Source organism: Cibotium barometz, chromosome 25, assembly GCF_041138505.1.
Source record: "Cibotium barometz isolate CiBa-2024 chromosome 25, ASM4113850v1, whole genome shotgun sequence".
Classification (NCBI taxonomy): Eukaryota; Viridiplantae; Streptophyta; class Polypodiopsida; order Cyatheales; family Cibotiaceae; genus Cibotium; species Cibotium barometz.
In genome coordinates, this window is record NC_141070.1 from 27,521,662 (window position 1) to 27,530,343 (window position 8,682).

Sequence of the window (8,682 nt, forward strand, 5' to 3'; positions counted from 1 at the left end):
AGTCGGCACCTCCCAGATGCAATCGTGGACCAGTTCAGCAGTCGGCCAGCACATGGGCTGCCTCCCAAGCCACAGAAAAATGGGAAAAAATAGGGGAAAAATACGGGGAGTGAGGAAAAATGATAAAACACCTGATAAGGGCGGGCACACCCACAACAAAGGCCCTGGTGTATAAATCTAGACAGGAGATGACTTCTAACACTCCCTCCAGCCGCCCCTTCTCTGCCTCCCCCATTTGCCCCGCCTCTCTATCACCACAAAGCTCCCCCACATGCCCTACACTCCTTTCTACCCATCACCAGTGCCTTCGGTCGGTCACTGTCGTTTCCACCCCCTCAGTTTTTTATCTGTCTTCAGTCTGTCACCCTGGTGCCCCACCATGTCCACCTCCTTATTGTTTCCACTCATACATGTCGTCCCGCACTGTTTCAGAGTCGCCCGTGCTCATTCGAGCAGCATGTGGTGCCCTTTTGCTTCTGCCCTGCAGGGGGACTCCATGGTAGCCACTCCATCAACCCCATTCGAGGCTGCTATCAGCTGTCGCCCTAACCATAGCAGACCTCTAGCTCCTCGCTCCTTGATGTGCAAGTTCATTGGCAGCATGCCAGCCAGGGGAGCAGATCCAAGAACTCTTGCAAGCCACCCTAGTTGGCGAACTCCTTTTCCTTGGTAATAGCTACATCAGGCTCAAGTTTGACTTGTCCTACTTGGCTCACAAAGTCCCTGGTGTCGAGCCAGCTAGCAGTAAGGGGCTCCTAGGTATACTTCACCCAGTGGAGACATGGCTTCTCTCCAGACTTTGACCCATTGGCTGGTGTCTCAAATTTTTCAGTCTTGGTCTGCTTCCCCAACCTCCCCAAAGAGTATCACAATCTCCTTCCAATGATTGGTCGCTCCCTAGAGCCCCCCCCACCACAGCTCCTGCCATTGCAAGGGTTGCTCAGCTCCCGACCATTCGAGCACTCATCACCTCCATGGAGAACCTTCCTCAACAAATCACGATTCCCCATAGCACGTAGAGTTTTCAGGACTTCCCAGGCAGTATTTTGTTTGTCCCCAGATGGGCCACCTTGCACAACCTTGCCCGCTTCAGCGCTCGGGCATGGGCAAGCTACCAAGAGCCTCAGACGGGTGCACAGCCTGGTCATGTCCCCCACCAGCCTCATCCTTATCAGCTGCCTAACCCCCCGCAGCCTCCTCCAGAGCTGCCCCAACAGGTGGAGAGCACGTCAAGCCCCACAGGAGCCCAATAGGCAGCAGCAACAGACCTCTGATAGGCGTCATCACACTGCTGCCCTGATGGACATGGTGGGAATGACACCCTACGGACACAACACCCAAGGTAACGATTCCAACGGCAAACAATTACGAGCGTTAATCCCCCCATGGATTTGCAAGAGGATCTCCCCGACCAGGTTCAGGCAGCTAACGAGGCGGGACAATCGACCACTCCCCAGGCTGCCAATATACCCTCACGCTCAAAAACCCTACAGGCTCCTCCCGCAGAGTTTTCCCCACCAACTTTAGCCTCCCCACCCCCCCATAACCTCATCCTCCGTTCCCTCTCCTCATGTGTCTCACCCCCCCACCCCCCCCACCCCCCCCCCCGAGCTCAGGCAACCTTCACAGCAGAGCCGACCTTCAACCGCCTGCAGCCCTTGACCCTAGCCACCCGAAAATTGGTGAAATACAAATTGCATACATCGCAACATTCAGAAATAATGATGCATACGTTGCCCTGCAACTAAGAAGGATGACCACATTCATCCCCATGCAACCAAGCAAGATGACCACCTGCCATAGCATTCCAGTGATCATGGCTGACTAGTAATTCTTCAATAGTAGGTGGCACAGTTTAAAGTGACTTCATGTCGAAATGTTAAGGTTTCTGTGAGCTATTATATAACAGAAAGTTTACATCCACTTTCTTTGTGCGCTTCATTGATACAAGAAAAAATGCTATCTTCTTGTCTTCTCTGTTACTCAAAGAAGCATCACAGCAGGTTGACACAGTCAAGAGGCAGGAGGCCAGCAAAAGTTTGCAACAATTTCCATCCTATCCTGATTCTAAGGATGGTTTATCTTCTACCACTGAAAGAGCATGCCATGGCCTAAATAACACGAAATCTGCACCACATAACCTCTAATTTTGGCAAGAAAAGGCCTAAAATAGTTGAAAGCAGAGGAAAACTGAGGGAAAAAGCCCATACCTGATGAACGGAGACTGGCCAAGCAGCCAGAAACCCTAAAGGAAGGGGAGTTCGCCATAGCTCAATGCACCGTGCCAGCTGGTCTCCCTGTTCTTTCGCTCTGCCACGCAGAGAAATGAAGCGAAGCTTTGATGGAGGCAGCAATTTCCTTCCATGCACAGTTAGGGTTTGATCAGCATGTGTCAAGCAGAAAACAGAGTTTTGTTTTGTCCAAGAAGGCGAGTATCGCGATTTCCAGACGATCGCTTGGCCTTTTGCTTTGATTTCTATTTTTTATTTTTTCCCTTCTTTTTTGGAAGCCGAGGAAACGCTCTTCACCAAATGCAGAGCGAGAAAACTCAACGAGGAAGCAGTAAAAGGGAGGAGCTGCCCACACTAGTGTGCGGATGCCCAAAGTTTGCTCGAACACGGGTGTGTGCTCGCCACTACTCGCGCTAAGGAGGGTTCACACGCTCATCACAATGGTGGAAAGATTCAAGCCTGCTTTGTTTAGTTTCACTCCTTTTTATTGCACCTCTCATTGATGAGATCTCACCCCTCCCTCTTGTGCATGCACATCCCCCTCACTAGCTACTATATTGTCCATTTGTTTCCAAAGCCTAAATATACAATTGCGATTGGCATGCCTGTAGAAGAGAGCTTCAACATGAAATACTTCTTCCCACACTACTAGAGTGAGTCCTCTTCACAATTGCATCGCCCCATTTCAACATGGGGTGGAGCTTGGCAATAGAATCGCTTCAGCACATCTATCATGCAATACCTCTTCACACTGTGCTAGCACACCCTCCACATGAATGTCCAAGCTTGACCACGCTCTTCATGTTCATTTGGTCCTTTGCATGCTACTAGATACACCCTACACAACAAGCATGACCAATAGATAACACAACACCTGCTTTATTTACTTGTTATGTATTTCTAATATTTTACTCATTAAGTCCTCTAGGTGGTGAAATTTGTGGGGGCCATTTTGCTTATTCGTCGCAAAATCATATAAAATCTAGTGACACCAAGCAAATGAGCCAACTCATCAAAGTTTTTCAATTTCATTGATGAAGCATGTTGTAGGGTTACATATAAACACTATCTTACAAAGCCTTAAATCATGTTACTAACAAATTGGTTGTAGAGTCTTTCCATGGGGGTCTTGAGTTACAAAATGGGTGGGCAAGAAACCTATCAAGGCATTTTTCTTCCCTCCACTTGTTAGTAGTGAAATGTGAAACTAGGTTGCAAAGGGGCACCCATTATGACGGAGGCACCGCATTTAACAATCACTCTTTTGTGGTTGGCATCATGCAATATAAGTTCAATATGAAGGGCTAACCTCTATACTTCTAGCAAAGGTAGTAATAGGTTTATATAGTTGGGTAGTCTATTTTTGTGAATTCAAATCTAGTCGTTAAACATCCTCATGTGTTAACACGGTATATAGATCAGAAGAACTTCTTACTCAAGGATCATTATGGGAGCTCAACAAATAAACAGGATTCTTGATTTAAACAATAAGTAGCATGGCATTCAATTTAGGGTGAGATGCTTGTCTTTACATAAAGAGAAATTAAAGATCTTTAGGTAGTCTATTTTTTAGAATTCAAATCTAGTTGTTACAACGTGCTCATGTGTTAACAAAGTATAGAGATAGAAGAACTTCCAACTCAAGGATCATTATGGGAGCTCAACAAATAAATAGGATTCTTGTGTTCTTAAGTTCTTAATGCTTTGAAAGGAAACTAAAAGAGAGAGGTATGCATTTCATGGATGATGACTTGATCAATGTCTTTTTGATTTAAAACATTAAGTAGCATGAGATGCTCGTCTTTAGATCAGGAAAATCTTTGGGACAAAAAAGATAAAAGAATATATTTGATATTGTCTCTTTCAAGTGTTCAATTTTTAAGAGTAGTAATTAATCAACATATTATTATCTAAAAAATAGCATGTTAACTTTCCTCCATATTAGTGGCTAGACACTACTAAATCAACCTTATAATACTATCATAAAGAATTAATAAGTATGCATCCATTTGGGAAATTACTTATGTCCTCTTACCTTCATCAAACGCAAAACTTCAAGATAGTAAGGCACTTAACAACACTCATGGTGAATTAACAAATATGCATCCATTTAGGAAATTACTTATGTCCTCTTGCCTTCATCAAACACAAAACTCAAGATATTAAGGCACTCATGGAATGCTAGAGAATATGAAGAAATTTTACTATGAAACAAGTCAAAGATTAACTACAAATTCAAGTGTGAAGTAGGCAGAATCTCCATATACTCTTCTTAATACTTTAAGTTTTATTAAACCTACCTTAAAACAAGATTAACTACAAACTCAAGTGTGAAGTGAAGAACCTCCATGGAATCTTCTTATTACTTAAAGCACCAACTTTAATCTCAAGTGCATTACAATCTTTTTGAGCTATCCAATTCTAGTGATTCAAGTTTTACATTTTTTATTGATATGATTTTAGATTATTAGTATACACTCAATGGCCACCTCTTAGCATGTATCTTACATTTGTGTTTGGTGCACATTTGTAAAGGCCCCCATTATGAGGAGACGCCATTATGAGGAGACGCCATTGGTGCACATGTCTTTATTGGGAACCCCAGCTTAGACGGTGATGGGGTCGTTATTGTTGTGAGACCATTGATTATAAGGAGATGGTCAGGGGTGCAACCATTAACTGGGGCCCGAAGGTATGCAAAATATTCTTGGAATATTCCTTAGGATACCTAAGTTCATTATTAGTGTGATGGACCGACATCTTGAAACGCAAGTGACCACGTCTATACCGCGTAACCGTCCTCATTGTATACGCGTCTAGCACACCACCTACAGCACTATATATGGACAACACAACGTAAGGTATCCAATGCTTGTTGTGAGTATCCACACCCTCCACACTTAGTACTTCCTCCATCCACAATCTATCTAGATCACCATCTAAGCTCCACTTGAGAGCGCACAGGTGGACAGCACCATCACATTGTACTTGTCTTATAATTTTTTAAATTCTCTATCTATTACATTGCCCATTGTACTTTGTTTTGCTATCTATCTTTTCGTAGTGCTATATTCTTATATGGTATCAAAGCTTAGGTGCTCTTAGCAGAAATAGTGCATAAAGTCTACTCTTTCTTTGCATAGAATACTAGGAGTGATGGCTTTTACCTCTATTGTTAATGTTGTTATTGTTGCTACATTAGTCCTATGCATGCATCCACCAACCTTCATAGAAGGCAAGCTTGATGGGACAAACTACACTCTCTGGAAATTCAAAATCAATGCCATTCTAGACTCTTAGAGCTTCTAAGAACAGATGCAGATAGCAGGAACATACTTCCACTAGATGCTACACTTCTTCGAGCATGGAAGAGGTGCAATGTTGATGCACTTTGTGCCATCATCACCAACGTAACTGATTATGTTCTTACTTTGATTCAACACACAACTAAGGCATCGGAGGCTTGGACCATAATGAGGAATCCGTATGAGTTCCAAATTTAGACCAGGATTCAGAACCTAGAGAATCAGCTTGACACTAAGAAGTTTGCTGAAGGAGAAGCTGTTGTTGAAGGAGAAGTTTGTTGAAGGAGAAGCTGCTGAAGTATTTATCACGTGGATCAAAAATCTGTGAGATCAAATGGCTATTGTGGAGATTATAAAGACCAGTGAAGAACTAGCTCGGAGGTGCATCTGAATTCTCCTACAAAAGTATGATGGCTTGGTTATAGCATTAAACACTCAGGTTAGAGTTCCACCTCTATCATTTAAAAAATTTAGTGCTATGTTGCTTGAGGAGGAGATGTAACTGAAGACCCGTGATGGCAGTAATGTTGCATTTTCGGCCAATGCTAAAGGCAAAGGCATAGCATCTTCTGATGATAAAGAAGAAAACAAAGAAGAAGAAGAAGAAAACAAAGAAGAAGAAGAAGAAGAAAACAAAGAAGAAGTTTCAACGGAGCTGTTATTATTGCAACAAAAAGGGTCACACTATCAAAGACTGTAGAAAGAAGCATACTGACGAGAAGAATGGCACCTTGAAGTCTTCATGAAAGGGAAAGGAGCATTGCCGAGAATAAGCTTGAACTTTGGGTCGCCATTGAAGAGGTATACTCATTTGCTCACGATCCAATTGTTGATGACTCATGGATTTTGGATAGTGGAGCATCCCGACACATGACCAGTAAAAAGGGTTGGTATAATTCTTGGAAGCCACTACAGGAACCAATCAGTGTTGTTGTAGGGGAATAATGTTAAATTTCCACCCAAAGAGTCTAGAACCATCTCTTTTGTGGCAACACATATGAAGAGAAGAAGCTATCAAATGTGCTCTATTCTTCAAATCAAGAGGAATCTACTGTCAGTTACTATGATGACAGATCGTAGACTTGCAATACTCTTCACGAAAGCTAAAGGAGAAATTCTAGATGATGCTGGTAAGGTAGTCGTCGCAAAGGAGTATGGTGCTGGTAAGGTAGTCACAAAGGAGTATGGTGCAACAATTTGTACAAGTTGAGTGCCCTTACAGTAATTGTAGATAAGAGCACGAGCAGCTTTTGGCCCGAGCAATTTGGTCACATCAGATTTGCAGTGCTGAAGGAGTGCAAAAAAGAGAATGGTCGCTAATTTGCCTGCATTTTCACCGTTGGAGGAATCATGTAAAGCTTGTATGATGGGCAAGCAACAATGTAAGGCATTTCCACAAAAGAGCAGTAATAGGGCAAAGACTCCTCTAGAGCTGGTACATGATGCTAATCGTTAGATGTCTACTACTACATTGGGGGGATCTTCTTACTTTATGCTATTAGTCAACGATTACATTAGGAAAATGTGGGTTTATTTCCAAACAGAATAAGGCAAAAGCTTTTGGCAAGTTTAAGCAGTGGCATAAGTGTGTGGAGAATGAGAGAGGAAAGAAGGTGAAAAAGTTCCATACAAATCGAGGAGGATAATTTCTTTCAATAGAAGGTGAAAAAGTTCCATACAAATCGAGGAGGATAATTTCTTTCAATAGAATCTGATGGCTACTGCAAGGAGAATGGCATCAAGCACCAACTCACAACTGCTCACACACCTCAACAAAATGGTGTTGTAGAACGTTATAATCAGACCCTCGTGGAGATGGCTCGATGCACACTAAAAGGGAAAGGATTACAAGACACTTTCTGGGTTGAAGTAGTAAGCACAGCAATTTACATCTCAATCAAAGCTACACAAAGGCGCTCGAGGGTATAACACTGAAGAGGCCTACTTTGGTAAGAAACTTGCAGTGTCTCATTTCAAAATATTTGGCTGTGAATGTTATGTGCATATACGAGATGCATCCGGGAAGAAGCTTGATGCTAAAAGTAAGAAATGTATCTTTCTTGGATATAGTCAAGAGTTAAAGGCTTATCAACTCTATGATCCAGAGGTGAAGAAGATAACCACTAGCTGAGATGTGGTGTTTGTAGAGTAGCCGCACTCAGTGGAGAAGATAGGTCCATCCACTCTTTCATGAGCCGGAGAAACAATCCACCATGAGCACCAGCTAGACTTCCTCTCAAGGAGGTGTCTTTAGAGGACAAAGACTCTTACACATCACACCAACCTGCTACTACACCATACGGAAAGCCACTTCCAAAGTGGACACAAGTACTCTTTGATGAGCATAAGCACTGTACCTAAGATGCCAGAATCTTCAGCACAGCAGATAGACCACACAAATCAATGAGAATAGAGGAGCAGAGAAGTGCATATGATCTCATTGTCAACATGGCCTTGATGGGGCTGAGATAATGGGAACAATGAAGGAGTCAGCCACCTTGGACAAAACCTTAGCACATCCAAAGTGGAAAGCCGCAATGTAGTCTAAGTATAATAGCATCATAAAGAACAACACCGGTAGCTAGTTAACCGACCACCAAACAGAAAGGTAATTGGTACCAAATGGGTTCGAAAAGCCAAGTAAAAGGCTGATAGCTCACTTGAAAAATACAAAGCTAGGTTGGTTGCACAAGGATTTTCACCAGTGGAAGGTTTCAACTTTGCTAAAACCTTTGCTTCCACAGCTTGGATGACAACTATAAGGGTGGTACTCTCCTTAGCTGCTCATAAACAGTGGCCAGTTTTTCACATGGATGCCAAATCAGCATTTCTGAATGGACATCTCAAGGAGGAGACATATGTAGCTCAGCCACTAGGTTTTGAGATGCCCGGATCATAAAACAAAGTTTACAGGCTGAATAAGACATTGTATGGGCTGAAACAGGTCCCAAGGGCATGGTATCACAAGATAGATCAATTTTTCAAAAAGATTGGGTTTACTTAAAGTGCTTCTGATGCTAGCTTGTATGTTCTAAAAAGGCATGGCAACATTGCTTTGGTTTTCCTATATGTAGATGACTTAAACATTTCAAGTGATAATGAAGAAATGAGTCAGTAGACAATGGATATGCTAAGTCATGAGTTTG

The 8,682-nt window shown here is 42.8% G+C and overlaps 1 protein-coding gene across 2 annotated transcripts in view; it reads right to left on the bottom strand.

Moving 5' to 3' along the window:
• LOC147624425 (uncharacterized) overlaps positions 1 to 2,586 on the bottom strand; it is a 91,788-nt gene extending 89,202 nt beyond the window's left edge. Inside the window, exon 1 of one of the 2 annotated variants that reach the window (XM_086819420.1) lies at positions 2,211 to 2,586. The gene's annotated coding sequence lies outside the window, so the exon portion shown is untranslated. The remainder of the gene's footprint in view (positions 1 to 2,210) is intronic. The other variant, XM_086819418.1, reaches the window with a different exon arrangement.
• Between the last annotated feature and the right edge of the window lie 6,096 nt (positions 2,587 to 8,682).